This window comes from Puma concolor, chromosome B1 (genome assembly GCF_028749965.1).
Source record: "Puma concolor isolate L17-30 chromosome B1, mPumCon1.1.hap2, whole genome shotgun sequence".
In the NCBI taxonomy this organism is placed as follows: Eukaryota; Metazoa; Chordata; class Mammalia; order Carnivora; family Felidae; genus Puma; species Puma concolor.
In genome coordinates, this window is record NC_141670.1 from 90,857,976 (window position 1) to 90,885,166 (window position 27,191).

The window sequence follows — 27,191 nt, forward strand, 5'->3', positions numbered from 1 at the left end:
GTGTATTACTTCACAGAAAAAGAAAGAAAAGTAAGATTCCATTAGTTGGAAAAGCCATCAAGTTGTTATCAATGAGTCTGTCTCTTCCTGCATTCCCCACTTAACACTGAATGACTCTTGTGTGTCAGGTACTGTTCTAGTCCATGGATACAAAGCTCTGGCCAAAAATATAACTCTCTTTCACTGCTTCAATGGTTGCTGAACACAGCCGAAAATAAACAAAGAAACTGTGTATAATGTTAGGGTCGGTAAGTATATGGAGAAAAAAGATAATAAAGGTGGAAGAGGAAGAGAAAGTAGTATCTTGGTGGGATGGAGAGAGTTGTTCTCTTAAATTCCAAGTTCAGGCAAAGACTTGGGAGAAGACTTGAACGGGATGAGGAAAAGAACAGTCAGGATTTCTGTGGGAGAAACTGCAGTCAGAAAACAGCGAACCCAAAGCCATGACATTGAAGTGAGCCTCATGTACTTAAAGAAAAGTTTGGAGATCCATGTGGCTACAATGAAGTACGGAGACAGAAAATGTAACAGAAACCTGGATTATTTAGGGACACGTCTCACACACTCTTTCTGTCTCTCTGAAAAATAAAAAGTAAAGTTAAAAAAAAAAAAACTGAACGATTACTGGGAGTACTCTATCGAAACACATTGTAGAATGCAAATGGCAGAAGCAGGGAGATCAGTTGGACACTTTATCCAGGCTATGTGCTAGTCTATATTGCTATCATATGCTTGTGTTGTTTTGTTCTGTTTTGTTTTGTTTTGTTTTAAATTTTAATTCAGTCTAGTCAACATTCAGTCTTATATCAGTTTCAGGTGTACCATCTACTGATTTGTCAATTCTTTGCATTACTCAGTGCTCATCATGGTAAGTGTACTCTTAATCCTTCTAAGCCCTGAACTATTGCTCTATTTAAAATTATTAAGAACCTACTGTGTCCTCTCCATGTAAAGTTTGAACCTCTTAAAATTATATACATAATCATTCATGATCTGATCACTTTGCTTCTCCATGGATAATTTTATAATCCTTTATACCTTCTTTGATAGCACCTATGATAATAAAATCAATCATTTTCTATGTTTTATTTCTGGTCACATACATAAGTCCATGACTGAATTATATTAGGCATATTATACTGATTTTGGCCAGACAAAAATTATTGGTCCATATTGGTATATGTATATAGTTAAATATATATTTATAATTACATATACTTATCCTTATTCAGTAGAATCGTAATTATTATTGTTTACATCAACTAGAATCACTTATAGCTCTTTACATTATAAAAATACATTTTTGTTTCAAGCTGAATACTAAATGTGTTAAAGAAAATATAAAATTAACAGTAAGTGTGCTTTCTTGTATGTTGGGTTGAAAAATATGTACACTGCTGATTCTCATATTGTTCACTATAAAATGAGCAATATGAATTTGATCCCTTTTAAATCACATTTAGGAAGATAGGTTACTGAGATAACAAATTGCCATCATTATGGTTTGGCTTCATCTATAAGGGAGTTCCATACTGGGATTTGGAAGACAGCTCTAAAATCTGGTGTACTTTCTAATGCATTGAAAGCCACGGTGGGATTTATTTCTTCAGAGACATTGCTCATGTGCACGAAGCTTCATGTCATGAAGCAAGCGCAGCTGAGTTTACTCTATTACAGAGCCTTGAAATAAATTGTTGTGACCCACATAACTTGCATTCTCTTTCAGAAATGTATATAATTTCTCAAGGGATCTTGTGAAATGCTGCAGAATGCCAAAGAGTTTATATGTCTAGGCGATAAGACCTATAGATTCATACAGGAAAAAAAATGATACAGATATTATGGGAAGGGGAAATTGGGCATTTGAGGTCTCTTTGGTGTGATAAGAATGCTGAGCTGAGTAGCCATGTGAGTCACATCTAATGTGCCATATATTTTTTCTCATCATCTGAAATGAAACAGTTGACCTGATTATCTGGTATTTAACAGAACATCATAAAGCCAGAGATCCAGTATTAAAACTTTGAAATCAGAAAAAATTATTAGTGCATTATTTGGTTTTGTATAGAGTATGAGGAAAAATAATTTTCCTCAAACCTATATGCTGATTTTGAGAGAAATAGATGCATGAAAGTATAACCATGTGGATATTTTGAGTTGCAACTTTGTACCAAGTTATATATCATTTTTTTCTCTTTACCTAAAACATGTTCTTTTTTTTTTTTAATTTTTTTTAACGTTTATTTATTTTTGAGACAGAGAGACACAGAGCATGAACGGGGGAGGGTCAGAGAGAGAGGGAGACACAGCATCGGAAACAGGCTCCAGGCTCCGAGCTGTCAGCCCAGAGCCCGACGCGGGGCTCGAACTCACAGACCGTGAGATCATGACCTGAGCCGAAGTCGGACGCTTAACCGACTGAGCCACCCAGGCGCTCCTAAAACATGTTTTTTAATGTAACACCAAGAAATAGGTCTTTTCCTTCTTACCCTTATCAATTATACTGAATTTGTTTAATTAAACACAGTTTGCATTATGTGTCATCATAGGTTGGCTAGTCATCCATCGATCCATCCATCCATCCATCCATTTAAATAAGTAGATACATAGTCTACATAGATTGTCTATGTACATAGATAGATGCATAAATATTCCCCCGACATAGATAGATGCGTAGTTAGATGATAGATTGGATAACGGGTAACAACAAAACTACAGTATGTTCACTTTGAATTCTCTCCATGCTCCAAGATGGCTCACCACTTGTGTGAGGGGGTGGGAAGGAGGAAAAAGAGAATGTGAAAAGCATTCTTACTCTGTTTAAGTAAAGATTTTCCAAAGTCTGATTACCAGTTACCATTTTTCAGGAGACAGTTCTGTGGCAAGAAAGTCTAGGCAGTAAAATCTTTACCTTTATTAACATGTGAACAGCTAAATTTCAGGGTTTTGCTGCTAAATATGAAAGAATGGATGGATTTGGGGACTATCTGGCAATCTATGCAAAAACTATGTGCATAGATTGATGAAGATAGTATGCCAAAGAATAATAATTATGGCAAAATACCAAATGTGGAACTGAAGGAATTTAAACAGTGATCTAGAATCACTAAACTATTTAATAATCAATAGCGTCTGTTATTTCTCTTCTTAAGCATGTCTTTGGAAATATATTGAGATCGCGCTATAAGTCATTAGTGCCATTTTATATTTCACTCATATCTTTCCTCTTTTTTTCCCCTTTGTTCTGTGTTTTGGAGAAATTCTTAAATTAGCTCTTCCAGTGAATAATTTTCAGCCTGTGTCTGTTTTGTTGTTCAATACGTTGAGGAGTGCAATTTAAAAATGAGCATCATATGGTTGAACTAAAACTTTTATCGAGCCTTATTGTCTTCGTTTATTTTAATGAACACAATACTTTTCATAATCTTCTTATTAATCATATTTAGTTTAGAGCTTTAATTTTGTTCTCCATATTAACTATCTTAGCTAATATAATAAATTAATTCTCAAGGATTAATTTTGTTGATTTCAGTGTTCTCAAACTACTGTCTTCCCTAAAATAATTGCTCACCATATTTTTTAAAAGGCTAGTTTAACCAGATTAGGAAATTCGAGTCTGATTTCTCAGTCCAGGTAAGTATCCCTGTTTGCATGATAGCCCATACTGAATCTGATTACAGGCGCTTTACTTCCAGAGTATGTATGTTCAAGTACTAAAGTGGCTATAGTAGACAATCAAGTCTGGAAACAGGATCAAAGGATGACACTTTGGGCCTTGTCAAACACCTCTAGTGTCAGCATTATCTCTGCATTTGTGGGGACTCTCCTGACAGACAGCCTGACCTAGGGCCTGCCTCTGGTCTGGGTTTCATGGTGAATTCAGCTACTTTAAAATGTGAGAAAATGCTTGGTGGTTTTTATTGCCTATGATTAATTTCTTAGGAGAATTTCTTAGGAGAAACCCAGCGCTGAGTTTCTTTCCTTGGGGCAGAGTTTCTCAAGTTCGGTAATATTTGGGGTCAAATAATTCTTTGTTGTGAAGGGCAGTTTTGGAAATTGTATGCTATTTAGTAGTGTCAAAATGCCAGGAGCACCCAGCATCCTTGTCTCTATGTCAAATGTCTTTAGGAGGAAAAAAAACAAAAAAACAACAATCCAATTGAAAATCACTGCTTTAGGATTCTATGGGGGGAAGTTTGTGGCAAGATAAGTTGTCTCTCTGGGCTACTAGGCACCTCACTTCTAATTTTGTGTCTGTTATTTTGTTTTCAGGAAATTCTAATATATCTTCCCACTGGAAACCACTGTTCCAGAGTTTTCCAATTACATGCTTTTACTTGATTAACTACACACTGCCATTTTATAATACTATGTTCTTTTCTTAGAATTCTTTTCCCCTTGAATTCTACAGACCATTCTCTCTTTGTTTTACTTCTACCTCATGTGTTCTTTTCTCCCAGTGTTTTCCCTGTTCCAATACTCTAGAACCTTTTCTCAATCACCAGTTGGCCTTTTGATATTTCTGCTCTGCTGTCATAGCACCTGGTGTCTAAATACTTAGAGTGTGGTTTATGGAGTATAACAGCCTGAATGGAAAACGTCTGGCTTTCAGCAAGTCTTAAAACTATCTAAGACTCACTTTTTCTTCTATAAGGTACAGGTTAGTAACAGACACCTCATAATGGTAATTTTTTAAAAAATGATACACACAATTCAGTTAATACTTTTAACACAGATCCTGATGCAGCCTGATGCAGGGCTCGAATTCATGGACTGGGAGATCATGACCTGAGCCAATGTCGGATGCTTAACCGACTGAGCCACCCAGGTGCCCCTATGGGTATGGAGCATTCAAATATAAGCCAGACATATCCCCTATTGTAAGTAGTTCAAAATATAGAGAAACAAATCATTTATTGAAAAAAATTACCTCTATTACCAGGTAGACGGATTGGAAGAGAATATTCTTGGAATACGAAGACAAGAGAGATTAATTTACCCATAGAAAATTGGAGATCTCTTTTTTTTTCCTTCCCCTCCCCCATGGCTTTCTGTTAAGTTTCTCAGGATCCACATAAGAGTGAAAACATATGGTATCTTTCTCTGTATGGCTTATTTCACTTAGCATAACACTATCCAGTTCCATCCACATTGCTACAAAGGTTAGAGTGGGAGAGAGCCAAAGCATAAGAGATTCTTAAAAACTGAGAACAAACTGAGGGCTGATGGGGGGTGGGTGATGGGTATTGAGGAGGACACCTGCTGGGAGGAACACTGGGTGTTGTATGGAAACCAATTTGACAATAAATTTCATATATTTAAAAAAAAGAAAAGAAAAGAAAATTGGAGGTCTCAGGGAAACTCAATCTTGTCAATTTGACTCAAGTTTGACAAATGTTTTATTTTTAAAATAAAAAGCACATCAACTGTAGGAAATAACTTGAGTAAATTCATTGAGTTGTGGAAATGCAGTTCATATCCATAAAAGTAGTTCAGGGTGGATGAGTGTAAACTTAGTGAAAAGAAACAGTGTAAAGAGAAGGCCAGAGCAATTATAACAGGTTTCTACTGGACATTGAATTTAGCATACAGACTAGTTTAATCATTCTTACTTAGGTATTGCTGGGGTAGTGAGAGAACCACGAACAAGGGAATTATGAGATATGAATTATCTGGATTTATACGGCTAAGTGTCAGATGGTGTGATATCTGTATTCATTGAAATAAAAACTGGAGGTGAGGAAGCAAGATGGAGACTTTTGCCAAACTGTGTTCTGGAATGAAAGAATGATAAGGTAAGTTGAGAGACACTTATTAGTTTATATATTGCACACACATGCTGCAAGATTACTGGCCATTATAAAAGTCTACAAAGTTAATAGTATGGGAAAAAGAAAAATGTTATTATTAGGAGTAATTCTATACAAATACCTTTAAGGAAATATTTTGATAGATTTTGCTCACCTGGAAGAGAAAGGGACAAAGACACAGATGATTATGGTTAAATGAAAACGATCTTTGCAAAACATCATAAACTTTTAATTATAACTTGTTATAGTAGAAGCTGATGGAAAAGTTATATGCTTTAAAAGTCTATCAATAATGTTTTCCTAATGTTTCATAATGTTCGTATGTTTACCAGCAATTTCTAGCAATCTGTATTGGTGAAGAATAAATATGAAAATAACACAATCATCCTATAAAGGTTGGAATAACTTTCTCTGATTGTTGTTTTATTTGACACTATGTCATGAAGTTTATATTAACATTAGTAATGCCAAACTTTTTGCAGACAGATGAGATACCATAATGTATTTAATGATATCTTGACAGTATGTTGATGATTGCATTGCAACATTTATATGGGAAGATAAGCATTTTTAATCTGCTGTCAGATTAAACCAGTTGGAGAAAAATGCGCTTGAATGTTCCACTGTTACTTTCTATGCCTTTGACATCAAGCTTTAGAACAGCAAAATTCAGTGAATGATAGCCTGTTATATCTTTCAGATGTTTGTAAAGAAATATGTGATTCAATTAAATTTTCCAAAGCTTATTTCTGTAGGCAAAATACATTATCAGTTGCTGGATGTCTGTTGACACAAATATAAAGTCATAGTTATGGTTACATACTTATTTGCACACACTATCTCTTTTAACAAATGGACTTTAGTTTTAGAACTGTTTTAAGTGCACCTCAAAATTGAGCTGAAAGTACAGATATTTCCATATATTCTTGCCCCCTCACATTTATAGCTTCTTCCACTATTCACGCACCCCCAACAGAGTGGGAAATTTGGTATAATCAATAAACCTACACTGACACATCATTATCACCAAGAATCCATAGTTTACATTACACACTTTTAATGCATATTCTGTAAGTTTGGACAAATACATAATGACATGTATCCACTATCATAGCGACATACAGAGAAGCTTCACTCCCTAAAAATCCTTGGTGCTCCACTTATTCATCCCTCATTCCCCTCTCTCAGCTCTTTTTAAATGGTGTGAAAAATAAGATGATGATCATTCAGACAGCAATGGTACAAAAATAAGAAAGGTAGAATGGATAAAATGAAGTAAATGACAGTCACTCTTATTGAAGTGATGAATTAATGTAATTTTAGTTTAAAAAGTGTTGATTAACTGTATTATATAGATCAGCATATCTTTGTGGTGATTTCATGCTTTTATTAAATGGAGGTTTTCAAATTATAACTCATTGTAACCATTATTTTTTTTAAAGGAGGTAGAAGTTTATTGGATACCCTGCAAGGAAGCAGTGGCGAAGACAGCAGAGGAGAGGCTGTCTGCCTTATTGAGACCATTCATATTCCAGAACGATAAAGATGAAAAGTACAATCTGAAAAAGGATAGCATATCTACAGTGATATATGCCTTTGTCGTTTTAACAATATGCCAGGTATTTTTATATTTTGTGAGTAAATGAACAAATCATTTGGAACATCAAAGGAGTTCATTCAGTTGCAAGTAGTGTTGCCATTTATTTTAGTTGGAAAATGAATATTTATTTTAATGTAGATTAGAATTAATTTTCATTTCTGTTTTAGTCATCCATAAAACCATGTATGAAATATAGCAAAAAGAGAAAACAGAGTAACTCAATGTCATATAATCTGTCTCAGACAGATGCTATTTGTTTAAGTGTATTTTCTTTAATGTTGCCTTTGGAACATGAGTCTGCCAAGACATAATTTTCCTCAAAACTTAATCATAGTTCTTTCAAACACCAAAGTTAAAAATAACTGCTACTTTTTTGTATTTATTTTGGCCTAACTGAATTCCACAAAGGTTTTAATGTAGTTTACCAGGTAACTATAACATTAAAAAAAAAAAAAAAACACCATGTTAAAATCTGAAAAAGTAACATAGACATAACATTGAGGACTTAGAAAAAAAGTAAATTTAATTCTGATTCCACTCAATGTAAAATTTGGGCAGCAATGTTTTATTCTCTTCATCTGAGCTTTTAAAGCAGAACAGGAATCACAATAATTTATATGATTGATGTTGAATAAAATGAAAGTCATTTCTAGCTGATTCCCAAGAGAGACCTTCAAAGCACATCAGTCATTTAAACGATTTTGTTCTCTTTCTCTGTCTCAGACTAACTCAAGTCACCAACATCTTGCCTGTGGACTAATAAAACATTTTCCTGTTGGTCTTTTCATCCACTTTTTACTAGTCTTCTACACACACATAGCAGTATGTTCTCCACACAGAAGTGTGATCCTTTAAGAATGAGCAGATTTTGTATGCTTGCTTCCCAGAAAACTTCCAATGGTTATCTCAAACCCTTGGAATGCAATATGAACTTCTTACTCTGACTTGTATGTTCTCATGTTATGAGGCTATTGAAGACCACTGTGGCTCAAATAACACATCCCATCTCTTCCATTCCAGTCATATTGAACCTTTCTACCACTCTAGAACACTTCACAAAACTCTTAAATAGAGGACTGGACACATGCTATGACAGAAACATGAAACCCTCTTCTTTTTTCTTTTAATTTTTTTTTTCCAACGTTTATTTATTTTTTGGGACAGAGAGAGACAGAGCATGAATGGGGGAGGGGCAGAGAGAGAGGGAGACACAGAAACGGAAACAGGCTCCAGGCTCTGAGCCATCAGCCCAGAGCCTGACGCGGGGCTGGAACTCACGGACCGTGAGATCGTGACCTGGCTGAAGTTGGACGCTTAACCGACTGCGCCACCCAGGCGCCCCTAAAACAAACATTTATTTATTTGTTTATTTATTTATTTATTTATTTATTTATTTATTTATTTATTTATATTTTGAGGGGGAGGGGAAATGGGAGAGGGAAAGAGAGAATTCCAAGAAGGCAGGCTCTGCGCTGTCATCACAGAACCCAAGGAGGGGCTCACTGTCAGGACCATGAGATGATGATCTGAGCTGAAATCAAGAGTTGGCCACTTACCCGACTGAGCCGCCAAGGATCCCCGCATGAAACACTTTTAATTCTGATATGCAAATGTCTCACTTCCTTGTTTCGTATCTCAAGTGTCAGGAGTCTTTCCTTACAAACCTGTATTTTCAAAAAGCAACCTCAGTGGAGCCTTGTGCAAACATCATCTCAGTGAAACCTCTGACCACCCTGGCTCGCCCTGTCCAAATTCCTGTATTTATATATCTTCATGGCATTCATTTACTTCTAATATACTTTTTCACTTATTATTTTTTCTGTGTTTGTCTCTCTCTCTCTCTGTCTACTAGAATGAAAGCTTCTTGTGGGAACGAATTTTTGACTTCTTTGTTCCATACGGTGTCGCCAGTGCCTGTCACAGTGTATAGCACTTTGTAGGTGTTCAATAGACATTCGTTGGCTGAATGAAAAAACTAAATTTTTTTTTTAAAGCAACCTTAGTCTTTCTCTCATCTATTACTTACCCCACTTAGCTTTTCCATACAGCATTTAATGTGATTCGTTATTGTATGTTTATTGATTTTAAAGTGTCCTCATTAGAATTAAGCCCTAGAAGCTAAGGGACTGTTTTTTTTCTGTTTTGATGAGACCACTGGACATAAAGTAGTATCCAACATATATAAAAAAATCAATAAAATTTTAGCAAGTAATGCAAGAATTGATAATTGACACAAAACCATAGATATTTTTTTTTCTGGCACTTATAACTGAGACAATTTATTTTAAAGGCTTCTCATAAAGGAGAAGACAATGTTAATCACTATGTGCAATAATTTATCTAAATGGTTATAATGGTTGGTTTTGTAGAACTTTTCAAAATTTAATTTCAAAGCATAACTCAAGAGCAGAATACTTTGGGGGTAAGGCATGAAGGAAGGACATGCAAGACAAGGTGATCTAAGTTGCATCTTGGTGCAATTCCAGCTTGATCCTTGCATAATAAATAATTATAAGAATGGTTGACGATACCCTTCATATGCTGTCTGTAAATTTCTCTCGAAGGGGCTTTTGATCAAAGTTTGGCAATAAAAATTTGAGGTTACATTTTATGCAAGGCCTTGGGAGTGCTTTAAATATAGCATTAAACCCAAACCAAGAGAAAAATGAATCATAAATCACATAAACATATTATTTAAAATATTTTCCATAATTTTGAAGTTTCTGTTCCAACTTGAAAATGATTACCACCTTTTTAATTGTCTATTATGGTTGGGAGCACTCCTTGTAGATCTTACCCGGCTTTTCAGCAGAAAAGACATCTTTCTATAAAAGAGTAATATTAAAAATGATGTATAGGTGTGGAGACACTCCAGACATTCTTTTATTCCATACTGGCAACTGTTTCTGAATTTTAAATCTAATCCTAAAAGCCCCTCATGAGTCTATCTAAATAACTAAAAATCTTAAGTCTTAAATTCAAAATTTTAATGTTAGAAAAATAAATATAAAATTAAAAGCTATAGATTTTATGAAAAATAATATATTTTCTCCAACTTGCCTATATAAATTTATTCCCAATTATTTTTTAATATAACCAAATCCTGAAGGTCAGTATCATTCTACATTATGCCCTAATTTTCTCATGGGAAATAAAAAAGAAATGGCTCATCACTGGATTGGCCAAAGGTAATATGAGGCTTTGGAATTTATTCTAACAGTTAAAATGAAAATACTTTTATATCTGGATTAAATGGGAAATCCAAAGTTTACCTTAAAATAGTCCATTTGTCTTATTAGGAAATTAATGCTGCAAATAATTCATCAATATTTAGGAATAGATCTTGATGATCTAAAGAAACAAATAAATTATAGTGATATGTGCTAAAAATATCATGGATAATTGATTTAAAATTTTAGTCAATACTAATTTGATATTTTACTAGTGTGTTATTTTTAAGTACTGTTTTTATAGCTAACAAATATACTAAAATCAATTGTATTGTCTATATTTTTTTAGTATTAAATAGTTTTTTTTATTTGTTATGGAAACATCATTTTCACAAGATGCATCCCCAAAAAGGAGGAATTCTCTATAAAAGTGGTAATATGTCCACCATATTGCTCATTTTGGATAGTCATGTGCACATTAGCATGTTAAATGCTGTCAAAAATTGTATAAACACATATTCCAAAAACTGAGGCAGACAACTGCTTTACTTTCATGGATGTTATCTTGATTGCAAGGCAAAAGGAGAAATGAAAACAAAGGGAGGTTTCCTCTCACATACCCTACAAAATAAAAAAGAAGTATATACAGACAGGTGTATAAGGCCTATTAAAAAAAATAAAACTACATAATATCGCTTTCTAATAGAGATGTATATTTGAAACCTATTACTAACAGCAAAATAGCTACCTGTTAAAGAACATTCAATATGCATTAGGTAGGGGTAAAGTTATTAAAATTGTGTATCACCATTTAGTTTCCTACAATGCTACCAGATGGAGAAAATGAGGATTGATGATGTCAATTAACTTGGCCAAGGACAATCACCTAGACATTGGCAGAGCCCGGATTGGTTGACACCGAATTATAATTCCTAAACACTACAATACATGGTGTCTAGGATCCTAGGTAAATCTATGAGTTTGTCAAAGGTTTCTTGAATGTTAACTATGTGTCAAATAGTCTTCTAAATGCTGGTAGTTGAAAAGCCACAGTTTTAAGATCTAGTAACAAAACTGTTAACAGAAAAAACAAAAAAAGTCTAGCTTTTGTGGAGCTTAGTGGGGAGAAATGTACAATACAATGAATAAATACAGCATTTCAGAAAATGGTAGATGCTCTGGAAATGAATAAAGCTAGATAAGTGAGATCAGGACTGAGAAGGCAAGGGTAGTGGTGGCAATAAGGAACACATTTTTGCAATTTAGAACGGAAAACTAGCAGTGAATTCATCATTCATATCACCTCTTACTCTGATAATAAAAAATTAACCTATGAAGCAAAGAAAAAAGTAGAAAAGGCATTTTTATTCATTTTGAATGTTGTTAAATGTACATAGATACCATAAAATTAACATTTTAGCCATTTTTAAGTGTATATTTCAGTAGCATTAACTGCATTCACACTGTTGTGAATGATCACCACTACCCATCTTCAGAACATTTTTTTTTAATTTTTTTAATGTTTATTTATTTTTGAGACCGAGAGAGACAAAGCATGAATGGGGGAGGGTCAGAGAGAGGGAGACACAGAATCTGAAACAGGATCCAGGCTCTGAGCTGTCAGCCCAGAGCCCGACGCGGAGCTCGAACTCATGGACGGCGAGATCATGACCCGGGCCGAAGTCGGCCGTTTAACCGACTGAGCCACCCAGGCGCCCCGCAGAACATTTTTTATCGGAATATTTTTATCATCACAAAAACTCTTTGTCCATTAAATAATAATTTTCCATTTCCCCTCTCTCCAGTGGGTGGTAACAACTATTCTATTTTCTGTATCGTGAATTTGGCCTATTCTAATTACCTCATTAAAAAAAAAAATGCACAATATTGGTCCTTTTGTGTCCGGCATAATATCCTTAATATTTATCTACCTTGTAGTATGTTGGAATTTCATTTCTTTCTAAGGTTGAATAATATTCCATTGTATATCTATCTATCTATCTCTATCTATCTATCTATCTATACCTTATGTTGTTGCTCCATTCATCTATTGATGGACATTTGGGTTGTCGTATCTTTTGGATTTTTTTAATAATATTGCTGTGAATATGGATGCACAAATGTCTGTTTCAGTCCCTGCTTTAATTGTTGGATGGTATGTATTCAGAGGTGGAAATGTTGGATCTTACGGGAATACTATGTTTGTTTGTGTGTTTGTTTGTTTGTTTATTTATTTTGAGGAATCACCATACTTTTTCCACAGTGGGTGCACCATGTTACATGGTACTAGCAATTCAAAGGGTTCCAATTTCACCACTACCTAACCAAACCTTGTTATTATTAGTTTTTGGGTTTTGTTTGTTTGTGTGTTTGCTTTGCATTTCCCTAATGATTTGTGATTTTGAACATCATTACATGTTCATTAAGCAGTATTTACATGTTACATGTGCTGTATACATGTGTATATCTTCTTTGAAGAAATGTCTATTCAAATCCTTTGCCCATTTTATAAGGAATTTATTGTTACTGTTGTTGTTTTTGCTGAGTTTTAGTACATACTGGAATTTAATCCTTTAACAGGTATATGACTTAGGAATATTATTTCTATTCTGTGGGTTGCTGTTGTAGTATGCTGATAATGTCCTTTCATGCACAGAAGTTTAAACTTTGATGTGCTACATTTTTTTCCTTTTTTTCTTATTCTTTTTTGTGCCATATACAAGAATTAATAGTTGAATCCAATATGATGAATATTTTCTCTATGTTTTTCTCTAGTTTTATAATTTTAGCTCTTATGTTTAGGTATTTGATGCATTTTGAGTTAATTTTTGCACATAGTGTAAGGTATTATTCTTTTAAATAATGGTATTGTTTTCCCAGCACTATTTGACTTGCTTTTCCTTTGAAACATCTTAGCACATTTGTCAAAATAATTTAACCATGTATGTGAAGATTTATTTCTGGGTTCTCCATTCCATTCCCTCCCGTTCCATTCATTTTCAAGTTAATCTTTATGCTAGTACACGGTTGTAATAGGTTTTGAAATTAGAAGTGTGATTAATTTCTTTAACTTTGTTTTTCTTTTGATTTCTCCAGCTTTGTTATTTTTCAAGATTATTTTGGCTATTTGATGTGCCTTGAGATTCCACATGAATTTTAGGACAGTGTTTCTGTATCTGAAAAAAATGTTCATTGGGATTTTGATCATTTGTAATCACTGGGTAATATTGAGATCCGGACAATAATAAGTCTTCCAATTCATGAACATAGGATGTCTTTCCATTTATTCATTATTTACATTTAATTACCTGCATAAATGCCTTATGGTTTTCAGTGTACAGGTCATTTGCTTCCTTAAGTTCATTCTGAAGTACTTTATTCTTTTTGATGTTCTTGCTAAAGGAATTTTGTTAAATCTTCTTTTTGTGGTTTTCATTGTATAAAAATGCAACTGATTTTTACATGTTGATTTTCTATACTTAAAGTTTGCTTAATATATTTATTAGATCTAATAGTGGAGTGTGTGTATGTGTGTGTGTGTGTGTGTGTGTGTGTGTGTGAGAGAGAGAGAGAGAGAGATCACTCTGGATGTTTCTATGAGGGTGTTTTTGCATGACATTAATAATTAAATCAATAGATTCTCAGTGAAGCAGTGACTGTCCATAATGTAGATGAGCCTCACTCAATTGTTTGAAGACCTGAATAGAACAAAAGACTAACCTCTCCCAAGCAAGAGGGAATTCTGCCAATAGTCTTCAGATCAACTGCAACATTGGCTTTTCCCTGAGTTCCAGACTTCCAGCCTATCCTAAAAATTTTGGACTTATAAGCCTTCATAATTGCATGAGCCAATTTCTTATTTTTTTAATATGTCATCTATTCTTAAGAGAGAGAGACAGAGAGAGGGAGAGAGAGACCATTCATGAGCGAAGGAGGGACATGGAGAGAGGGGGACACAGAATCTGAAGCAGGCTCCAGACTCTGAACTGTCAACACAGAGCCCTATGTGGGACTCGAACTCACAAGCCGTGAGATCATGACCCTAGCCAAAATCGGATGCTCAACCAACTAAGCCACGCAGGTGTCCCTTCTTTTTTAATTTCTTAAAATAAATATTTTTGCCTATACATATATATATGTATATATACATATATATACATATATATGTGTGTGTATATATATATATATATATACACACACACACATCCTATTAGGTCTGTTTCTCTGGAGAAGCCTGACTAATACAAGCTCCAAATCTGGACTAGAAGAGATGTGGGCAACATGACAGCTATTTTAGGGCAAATATTAAATGCAGAGGCAATTTTGGGAGGCTTAACAATGCTAATCTATAGAACAAGAGGTCATAGTAGCAAACTCAAATGAAGATGGAAAAGGATAGTAGGCTGTGTGATGTGGGCTATTGCTGCCACAGGAGACTAATGAGTGTTCTTGTGAGAGTAGTGATCAAATAATGAGCCCAGGGAAAAATCAATTTAATACATAAAGCAGGATTGTCAAGTAAAATAGTGACTCACAGGTTTGATACATCTGGAAACTGGAAAACTTTATTAGCTGCTCAGGGGATAAATTTTCCTATATAAATAAAAATGATATTAACAGGATAAACAAAATGATGAGAAGCAAAGAGTACATGCAGAAGATCCAGTACGTATATAAATAAATTCCAGATAGAAAACACAGTACAGACAAAAGAAACTAATCATCAAAGTAAAGTTAAAAAAAGTAATGATTTTGTAAACCCATACAAACCTATGAAATTATGGGACAATTAATGTATATAAGCTAATTCTTTCTAGTACACCCTCTGCACCACCACTCACATGCACACATGTAATGATAAAGTTTGCATATTTTTTTATCAGGATTAAAATAAGGCTAAAATATGAACTCCATAAGGCTAAAATATGGACATGATGACTCTCATATTTCATAATGAGAAAGTCACTTTTGTATGTAAAGTTGAAAATAATATTTGATGACTCCATTCCAGATACAAATGTATCTGTAAAAGTGTTTTAAAATTTTTATTTATTTTTTTATGTATTTTTAATGTTTGTTTATTTTTGAGAGAAAGAGAGAGAGAGGGAGAGAGAGGATGTGAGCAGGGAAGGGGGAAGGCAGGGAGAGAGGGGTACAGAGGATCTCAGGTGGACTCATTAGTGAGCTCAGTGTGGGGCTTAAACTCACAAACCATGAGATTATGACCTGAGCTGAAGTTGGATGATCAACCAACTGAGCCATTCAGGTGCCCCTTATTATTATTTTAATTATTCACTGTGTCTACATCTGTATCTGTGTATATTTGTACTCATTCAGTTCCAGTTTATTTTGCTTTCCCATTAAATCACAGAACAATAATTAGAAATATTCACATATATTTCCCACCCAGGAATAATCAGTGTAGGCAACATTCATGAACATTGTCTCATGAGCAGATGAAAGAATTTATTTATGCTTATACTTTTCACTACTACCTATTTTGCTATTATTGTTAATTATTATTATTAATTAGTATTTTATGTATTGCTTTTTTGTAGTAAGCATTTATTATTTATACTAACACAAGTCATTATACTTTGGGGAAAATGTCTTATTGGGTAAAACTAAGTTTTACCCACAGGAAATCAAGAAAAAGACTAATAGCTCAGCAAAAAGAGACTTAGTATGAAATGTGAGAAACTTTTTAAAAAATTTTTATAATGCTTAATTTATTTTTTTGAGAGAGAGAGAGAGAGACAGAGTTTGAGCAGGATAGGGGCAGAGAGAGAGGGAGACACAGAATCATTATTAGAGGATTAAAAAACTGAATACTATGGGGCACCTGGGTGGCTCAATCAGTTAAGTATCTGACTCTTGATTATAGTTCATGTCATGATCTTGTGGTTCACTGGTTCCAGTACCACATTGGGCTCTGAGCTGGCAGTGTGGAGCCTACTTGGGATTCTTCTCTCTGCCCCACTCTCTCCATCTCTTTCTCTCTCTCTCTTTCTCTCTCTCTCTCTCTCAAAATAAATGAATAAGCTTAAAAAACAAAGACAAAACAAAACAAAAAAATAGCAATAAAACCTGAGAACTATGGGTGGAAACCCTCATCAAACAGTAATCAAGGTCACATTTCAAAGGTCATAAAATGCAAGACTGGGCAAAAGAACATGACATTGAATGGAGGCTCCATGTCTCTTATAACCCACAAGCAGCAGAATTGGTAGAAAGGGGAAAAAAAAGGAACATTAAAGCAGCAGATTAAATTGTTCATAGGTAAAAACAACTTGGCCAGGAGACTAAAGTACTATCCCAGTCTTTAAGACATTTGACTGATCAACCAGTAGGGCCCGTTGCCACACATGCCAGACTGGGGCCCCTGCTGAGGCACCCAACACCATAAAGATGTGGAAGTCTTGGGAAGCAGCCCTGCCCTTATGTTCACTGTGAATCAATGTGCTATGCTGCTGAGAATACCAAGCCCCATCAGACCTAGAAAAGGAATCATCAACTGGAATTTGCAGTGGAAGATCCCACCCTTGGGATCTTTGCACCCTTGGGTAAGCAGGATCTGCTCAATCTCTGTTGGGATCCTTTGTCCTGCTGCAATGGACTATACCTGAAATGGAACATCTACCATTGGAAGAGGAGAGAAGATAATAGTCCTGGTCTGGCATATCCTGCCCCCAGTCCATCTCCTCATTCCTGGCAGTGTTATCTCTCTTAGCCAACATGTATGGTATGCATAGCCAGGTTAGATTCCTAAAGCTACAGCCACATTAACATCTAAAGATTAGGCCACAAGTGTAATTCTTATAGAAGCAGAAGATCTGCCCATATACATTTCTACTAAATATCTGTCTTTTCAGCCTTGCACCTCTGCTGCTCCTGTGGTATCCAATCACAAGATGAAAAACTTTTGGAAATATCTTTGTACAACAGGCCTACTCATATGCTCATCAAAGAAATCAATCCAACTGTTGAGTGTTTGGGTTGCTGCCCCTCTTTAGTTCCTGAGGATTTCCATGGTTGGTATCACATCCGCCCTAGAAAAGGGATTAGAAGACACTAAAATAGTATATTGAAGACTAAGCTACACTGGACATAGGTATTCTTTTTCTGTCCAACAAAGTATAAAAGTAGTCTTTTATAATTATTTACCAAATTTTTACCAGAAGGATCCTGGAATACCACCATCGGAGCCGTGGGTGGTTATGCTCAGATCTGGAAAGGGCTTATATGGTTTGCCCAGGGTTATGGACCAAGTCACTCTAAGGAGAATCAACCCAATTATACTACAAACGTGGAGTGGATATCCCTGGAGCTATTTAGTCATCCTATCACATTAAGGGAGAATGACTGGTTTGGCACTGATTCGTTGTGACACCCAGGTATTTATTGGGTAGCACCAATGGAACCCCATGGTTGTATGGCCTAAATCTTCAGCCATTGATTCCACCTTCATGGTTGGGCTGCTGCACCCTGAGCTTGCCCTCGGCACAAGAAAGAATTTGCCCAGCAGTAACAATGGCTGTCAATCTCCCTCTCTTCAAGGCCATATGGGCATGTTCTTTTACTGGTATGATCATTTGGCTGATGTCTTTGTTCCCTCCATAGGCCTGAAGGATGTTATAGCACACGATAGAAGCTCTTAATAAATTCACTCAGCAAGCCCTGAATGATAGCCAACAAAACTTGTCCTTATTAAACGCTGAAATGACTCTAATGAGAAAAGCTGTCCTCTAAAACAGGATGGCCTTGGACATTATTACTACCTTACAAGGAGGCACCTATGCCATTATCCAAACAGAGCATTATGTGTTTGTACCTGATGAGTCTGTTAATGTATCATCTTTATTAAATCACAGGAAGACACAAATGAATGCTCTAAGTGATCCAACCCCCAGCCAAGGGGATTTAATAAATTGATGGTTTAGATCCCAGGGCTTGTGATGGAAAAAGTTGTCAGATTTGGAGAATTACTGTGTTAATCTGTATTTTCTCTTGCATGTGCCTATATTGTTGCTGGAGCACCCACCTCCAATGAAGCTAGATAGCTGCCCAAAGAGAGTCCTCCACATACATGAAATCCCTTACTGACCACTCAGGGCCCATTGAAGAAGAGGGGGGACATGAGATTGTAATAACCAGTCACGAATGGTGAACTGTTGGGGACTGTCATCAAAAAGACAAGACTCCTAGTTGACTCTTCAGTTGGACAGAGGCAACTGGAGGCTTCTCATCCCCTCCTCTGTCCTTAGAATATAGGTTTTGCATGTCTTTCCCTCTCTCAGAAGCTGCTCCAAGGACATAGGCTTGAGATGGTGAGATACGGTGTTGAAAACACCTGCATGGTATAGGTGACTGAGCACAGTTAAGGCCTCTTTATAAACTTCTAAGATTTGGAAGTCTGAGTGCAGGGATCCATTTGTCTTTCTACATTCAAGTCAAGCATGATATGTAAGTTACTCTTGCTTTTAAAACTACCAACCTGGGGGTGCCTGGGTGGCTCAGTCGGTTGAGCTTCCGACTTCAGCTCAGGTCATGATCTTACCATCTGTGAGTTCGAGCCCTGCATTGGGCTCTGTGATGACAGCTCAGAGCCTGGAGCCTGCTTCAGATTCTGTGTCTCCCTCTCTTTCTGACCCTCCCCCGTTCACGCTCTGTCTCTCTCTGTCTCAAAAATAAATACACATTAAAAAAAAATGTTTTTTTAAACTACCAACCTGGACTCTTTCCTTGGTTTCTCCCTGCCATCTGAATACAGGGGCCAAATTCAAATTATATCAGGGAAGTCCTAGAGGTTTGCAAATCAACAATTATATACCCCTCCTAAATAAATATCTATTCATAATCTTTCTCACATGTAATTGTGATATTTACCTCTTTTACTTAGTTCTAAGAGTACTTTTATGTACCAAACACAAGTCCTTTATCAGATAATATAATTTGCAAGTATTTTCTTCCATTCTGTGAGTTATCTTTTGACTGTATAAATTAGACTTTATCAAAATATAAAAAATGATAAAATATTATTTCACTTTTGCTTTTGTTTTTTTTTTTTCCAGAAACCTTTGCCTAGAAAAAATTTTTACTTCTATTTTTTTGTTTTAGGGGTTTTATAGATTTAGCTCTTATATTTAGATCTATGATCCTTTTGAATATTTTTTGTGTGTATGCAGGGTATAATTTGAGAATCCAAATTCATGTTTTGCATGTATATATCCAATTGTTTCAGAATCATTTGCTAACAAGAATTCTCCCCCCCCCCCCCACTAAAATGTCTTGGCACCTTGTCAAGTATCAATTGATGATAAAAGTTAGAATTTATTTCTGGACTCTCTATTCTATTGCATTAAATCTATATGTTTGTGTTTATGCCAATACTACATAGCCTTAAATACAATGGTTGTATGAGAAGTTTTGAAATCAGAAGTGTAAGGCTCCAACTTTTTCTTTTTCCAGATTTTTTTTTTTTTTTTTTTTACTATTCTGGGTTACTTACATTTTGTATTAATTTGAGTCAACTAGATAGTTTCAGAAAAATTGGTAGAAACATGGTATTTTGATAGTGGCTTCATTGCATCTGTATTTAATTTGGTTGCATTGCCATCTAATAAGATTATCTTCTGAACCATAAACATAGAATGTTTTTCTATTTATTTAGGTCTTCTTTAATTTCTTTCAATAATGTTTTCTAGTTTTCAGTATTTCAAAATAAATTTCAAAATTTCTTTTCTTAAATTTATTCTTAAATATATTTTTCTTTTTGACAGTATTGGAAATAAAATTATTTTCTAATTGGATTTTTTTTCAGTTAAAGAGCATATAAATACAATTTCTTTTTCTGAATTCATCATGTATCCTGTAAGCTCCTTTATCCTACCTAAAACCAAGGATTCTAGATAGCCAGATTTGGACATCATATCTAGAAGTTAAGCCTAACGAATTGCACATATTATTAATAGAATTTATTTTTGTGTGTGTCCAATAAGTTAGTTGCTTCTAATCTCTCTCTTATGTACTAGGACATATTGGATATATTCTGCATATGAAAAGCAATGTTGAAAATACAAGTGTGAATGAAGAAATAGTAGAAGTGAACCATGAATTAGCTGACCTCCTGAGAGCAGGTCTTACACATCTCAATAATAAATACTAGCTTCCCCTTGTTCATTATTAGCATCAAGCATTTCATATAATCAAATATTTCTATAAGTATATGATATAAAAATATTAACAAATCATTTTTTTAAGATACCTTAATCAATACAAATAAATCGAGGGAGCTGACAAACTACAGAACTCGTATTTTAGCTACTTTTTTCCTGTGCCGCGGTCACTTTTCACTACTTTGGTTTTGGAACAAATCAGGATTACTATGTTCCTCTTCTGATTTGCCGAATGAACATGGCTCCCCACTGGCTCTTGTCCTGCTCTACTGAGAGTTGCTCAGTACATCAGTGTTGATACCATCTTGAACTCTGGAAGAAAATCCTCTTGATATCATAGTATGTTATAGTAGAGCAGCAGGTAATTGAATATGTGATTGCCCACAGTTACAGGTCGCAGTATTGTTCAGTCTCTTTAGTCTCACACAATTAGTGCATAAGAATGCTTGGATGTATAATATGTTACTACAGGCTCAAATGTTATAAAAAATATTCAGAAGAAAAATTGTAATAGCTGTTTTTTTAAATATATTATGCCAATATTCTCATACAATCCAAGGAAAAAGTACCCAAGAAGTTCAATCTTTTATAGGGATCACTATTTTCCAATTTAGCTCTATTAACCTCTAGTACCTCTAAGGCATTATCTTCTTTTAAACTCTATCACTAATAATCATGATATTTAGCACTTAGATAAAAATTGAGTTTATTTTAGGATTATCTCCCTATCTTTGAGTCTCAGTTCCTCAGTATAGATTAAACTCCCAAGAAGTTCAAATTAAGCAATGCTTAATTGCCTTGCACTCTGCTTTTTACACAACAGGTGAGGGTAAAGTTATTCTTGTTCCCTTCAATGTCTACTACTCTTTGGTACAGAGCAGAAAGGAAAAGGTCAAGAGCAGACGAGTGCACATTCCCTCCAAAGCTAGGAATTTTGGGGAAACGAGTGATTTTGATCAGACATCCCTGTACACAAAGTAAAGGTATTTACTAAAAAGGGTGGCTATAAAATGTTTCTGTAAGGTTACAGAAATATCTGGACCCTTTATAGAAAACAAACCTGGAACAAATTTATAGAGCAGATAGAATGGAGTGGTCATACGAGCAATGTAATTAAATTGAGAATAAAATGAAAGTATGCCAAAATTGAAGTATATTCCCTCTATATTAATATTTCTGCTTATGAAATTCAAAAACGTGTCTATTTTTCCCAAAGTAAGAAAAAAATAGGGGGGTGGAGGTGGCGGGGGAACTGCAAGGGAAAAAAAGACAGCTTTTTAATGGAGTCAGAACACATGTTTCGGGTTTCTTCAGGAAAAACATGTTACATCTGTGCATGATACATGTTTGCAACCTTTGAATCATTAGTAAAGCTTGATGTATAGTAAGATTTATAATTTGCCTGAGTTAACAGTGAAGTTCAATCTTTTTTTTTTTTTTAATACACAGTGATGCATTTCCCATTGTTCATGTTTCTTTGAGTTAAAGTCAGGTATATACTCAAATATACTCTTCCTTAGGATAAACACAGAGTTTCAGGGATACTCTAAATCCACTAGCGCAAAGAGAAAGAAAAGAGTCTTTGTCAAGAGCTACATGAGTTAATGCACAATTATCCACTTACCTGGGAAATCACAGCACTCATGATGACAGATATCAACAGCAGTGGTAGTAGTGGTGAAAGCAGAAGCAGTAAACACATATTTGTTATATTAATAAAAACGGATTCCAAATTTCAAACATTGGCCAAGAGACTGGCCTGGGGACCGTCATTAGTTTACTATTACCTGTGGTGCCTCAGATGATATCTGCTGGTAAACTGAATTAATATTTATTCTTTGCACTTACATCATAACCATAGGAAGATTTAAACATAAGAGATATTCTAGTTTATCGCTATCTTAATTACTATATACATTTGAATTTGATTAAACAAGAAAATTCTATCTGAACCAATGAACTAGTAATGCATTTAAAAAAAAGTTAACGTTCGTTCATTGCTGACAGAAAGAGACAGAGCATGAGCATGGGAGGGGCAGAGAGAGGGGAGGATACAGAATCGGAAACAGGCTCCAGGCTCTGAGCTGTCAACACAGAGCCCAACGCAGGGCTCGAACTTACAAACCTCAAGATTATGACCTGAGCTGAAGTTGGACGCTTAATGAACTGAGCCATGCCCCAAATAGTGCATTTTAATAGTTGTAAATACAGGATTGCTAGCCAGAGAAATAGAGTGTCACCTACTAGATATATTCATGATAAAACAATTTTCAGAATTCAAATGGTGAATAACAGCATCCAAAAAATTCTGAACATACTACCAAGTACTACCCCTATTTTTCCCACATTTCTTTTTTGCCAATCTGTGTGTTTTCCTTCATGTGATATAAAACTTTCCATAAACATTTCAATTGACTGTGTGACATTTATAGGAATAACAAAATTAATTCAGATAGCCTGCAAGTTTAAGAGGAAAAACCCACTATGTATTTGTGTCTAGGCTCCTGACAAGTCCTTTTAATAGATAAGGATGTTTTTAAAAATTAGTAATATGACAAGACGTCTTTCACACAAGCTGGGTTTTTTTTTTGCTAAATATATCATTATGCCTACTGCATATAAAGTTTCAAAAGATACATGTATAGAAGTAGATATATTACAAAAGATACTTAGAAGTATGTAGGTAAATATAAAAACCTAATCCCAGTTGTGATCAGAAATCATTATAAAAATTTATACACCATTCAAGAGGTAGTTTAATATATTTTCAGATACATTCTCACTTAAAAAATTGTATTCCATTAACATAATTAATAGAAAATTCAGATTTTTCTACTTTGCATAAAACCCATATATTAAGTAGGAATTTTAGGTAATTTTTTCTTAAGTTTGCAACAAATTTATTTATTTATTTATTTATTTATTTATTTATTTATAATTTTTTAACTTAAAAAATTTTTTTTCCATGTTTTATTTATTTATTTATTTATTTATTTATTTTTTTTTTTTTTTTTAGAGAGAGACAGTGTGAGCAGGGGAAGGAAGGGCACAGAGAGAAAGGGAGACATGGAATCCAAAGCAGGCTCCAGGCTCTGAGCTGTCAACACAGAGCCCATGCAGGGTTCGAACCGACAATCTGTGAGATCATGACCTGAGCTGAAGTCAGACGCTTAACTGACTGAGCCACCCAGGTGCCCCTATTATTTTTTTAATGTTTATTTATTTATTGAGAGAGAGAGAAAGAGTATGAGTAGGAGAGGAGCACAGAGAGAAGGAAACAGAATCTGAAGCAGACTCCAGGCTCCAAGCTGTCAGCACAGAGCACGATGTGGGGCTTGAACCCACAAACCATGAGGTCATGAACTGAGCTGAAGTTGGACACTTAATCAACTGAGCCACCTGGGTGCCCCAGTTTGCCACAGTTTATATTTAGGTGTTTATTCCCTAGTGAACAATCATTAATATGCAGCCACAGACTTGCAAAATATTTCTAATGAAGTACATTTTTCAGATAAATGAAACAGAAGTCTTTAAAAGGTATAATGGACACCTCTAATGAAAATATCTGTCAAAATGAATTACATTTTTCATACTTAATAAGCCTCAAAGTTAGAAATAGACACAAATTAGAAATTTCAACTCTTTTCACTACATTACAGTAATTCTACAATGCAAAAAATAAAAACTAAAAGTATTTTAACTTCTCACAGGAATGTATCTCTCTGCTCTGAGCCATCCACTTTAGAGTCAGAACTCAGGATTCACCATACCACTGACAGGTTAAAGTACCAGGATGCTTACTAGAAAATGTTTATGTTTTAGCCCTTTTCAACTTTTCAGTTTTTCTGTATTAGCTTTCCTACGGAGGTCTTCTTTAATTATGAGATCTGTAGATAACTTGCTTAAGTTCAATGACCCCATTTATGAAATAGAGTTGATTGTTCGCAACTATTAGCCACTGTAAGTGATTTTCTTTTAGGCAAGGTATCATTCACCTAAGTAATCTACGTCGGAATTTGGCATACAGATAATGATCAAAAAAAGGTCAATTGCTTCTTCCAATTTATGATTAAACAGGTTATATCTGCTGCTGGTGTATCTAATAGGCTCTGGCAACATCCTTGATCTCAGCCTACATGACACCGACTAATAAGATAATCAGAGAGAAAAGTTACATTTTAGTAATTTGTATCCATATGACAATTATTCTGATTTTTAGGAGAGAATAAGTGAATCAATGAAAAATAAAAACTTTTAAAATTTTCTTAAAATATTTTAGAGAACTTTGAGAGGCCTTTCAGAAACACAGAAAAAAGAAAATAAACTGGCTAGGTCTGCTTATCCATTTATCTATATGCCTACCTACCTATCTAACGCCTGTTTAGAACGAATATGAGTCATAGCAAATAGTGCTTGTTACTTGGCAAGGATTCCTCAAATAGTGCTTTGCATTCAGTACTTACTTTAGCCCAGAAAGGTGGTTCTTTTTAGGATTCTTCTCTTCTTTGCTTTTTTTTTTTTTTTTTGAGTTTATCTATTTATTTTGAGAGAGAAAACGCAAGTGAAGGAAGGGCAGAGACAGAAGAAGAGAAAGAGAATCGCAAGAAGCTTCTGCACTGTCCACACAGAGTCCGCAAGGACTCCAACTCACCAAACATGAGATCATGACCTGAAGCAGAAGTCAGACACTTAGCCAACTGAGCCACCCAGTAGACCCAGGATTATTTTCTATAAAAGAAAATTATACATAACTCAGGAAACATCAGAGACAGGGTAAATGCCAGCCGCAAAATCACATATGTAAAGAAAAACTTACAAATGTAAAGACAAACTGAGGTAGTTAATATTAAGATTTTTTTAAAGAAATTTCTAATATTGAATTCTAAATTGAAGCTCAGAGAGGGTAGATAGTTTCCCTCAAATCACATATGAAACAGCCAGGGTTTGAATCCAGAGTTACTCCTCCTGGAAGCTAGAGTTTGAACCATCACATAGCACTAAGTAATCCTTATTTCAGTAATAGCATTATCTTATGCAGTATCACCTTTCACTGAGTACTTGTTCATAATAACACCTTCTGAGCTTTGTTGCCCACAATTCACCTTTCCCAAATCCCTTCTTTCTTAAATTTCTTCTGATACATCATAATGGACTTGAGAAAGCACATATCAAAGATATTGAATTGTGTTAGATAATTCATCTTCCCATTATAACGTAGCATTTTCCATTAAATTTTGTGGTGACTAATGTGGGTTATTTCAAGCAATAGGGCAGGCTTGAGTCAGATCATCTAAGATCTCTTTAAAACATGCCATGGAACTCTCAAACAAATATCAACAGGATACAAAAATTATATATTCACATATTCTGGGAAGACACAGGTGATTGGCTATGTTTACATGTTTACAGCTGAAGAACAATAAATCGTACTTAATACTATTCTAAGAATACACAACTCAGGAAACATCAATAAAGACCATGGGAATCACTTCCTCTAAACAGACAAATTAAATTTCACTATAGAAATGTCCTTTCCTGAGAGTATTGCATACCACATACGGTCATGTCTATAACAAATGAAAGGGATGAATAGAATCTGACACATGATCAACATTTAATGTATGTTGCTACAGTGATAGTGATGATGCATGCACGCATAAAGTTTGAATCTGCTTTCGCAAGCATCTAAGTTGTTTTAAGTAATACATTACACCTATAGAGAGATTTTAGAAAGGATCATGAAGCTTGTAGTGGGTTTGGTTGTTTTCCTCTGTGTTAAAAGTCAAAGCTTGGCTTGCCATACAACCTTTGCAAAAAGCGTGTCCTTACAACTGAGTTTCATATAGAGTAAATATAATGACCTTTCTTTATTCTCACATATTTTCCATTTGCAATGTGTTGAACAAATGCATTCATAGGAAGGGCTTCTAACCAGAAACGAATTTAAAAACCTTCTTCTAATATGTGTATATAAATGGATAAAACTTAATTTTCAACCGCAATACCTTTATCTTGGAATCCATTTCAAAACTGGAAGAGAAACCAGGAAATATTCTGATGTTGCTTAAATCCTGGTTTGTGCCAAATCACTTTCATATGCTTATATTTCTATCATAACAACAATTTTACATTAAACTCATTTCTATTTTGACATTAAAAACGGAGATTTCAAGGGGTGCCTGGGTGGCTCAGTTGGTTAAGCAACTGACTCTTAATTTCAACTCAGGTCATGATATCACAGTTCGTGAGTTCGAGCCCCACATCAGGCTCTGCACTGACAATGTGGAACCTTCCTGGGATTCTCTCTCTCCCTTTCCTGCTGTTCTCCTCCCCTCCCTCTCTCTCTCAAAATAGATCAATCAATCAATAACTTAAGACTTGAAGATTAAGTAACCATTGATTTCTAGCGCTTATAATTGCTTGTTAAAAATTAGCC

The 27,191-nt window shown here is 34.9% G+C and overlaps 1 long non-coding RNA gene across 2 annotated transcripts in view; it reads left to right on the plus strand.

Moving 5' to 3' along the window:
• The first annotated feature begins 4,502 nt into the window (after positions 1–4,502).
• LOC147581758 (uncharacterized) overlaps positions 4,503–27,191 on the plus strand; it is a 41,053-nt gene continuing 18,364 nt past the window's right edge. The window contains exons 1-3 of one of the 2 annotated variants that reach the window (XR_015249747.1): positions 4,503–4,660; positions 7,253–7,429; positions 17,453–17,686. This is a non-coding gene — a long non-coding RNA (uncharacterized LOC147581758). Of the gene's footprint in view, positions 4,661–7,252; positions 7,430–17,452; positions 17,687–27,191 lie in introns of those variants that run through there. The other variant, XR_015249746.1, reaches the window with a different exon arrangement.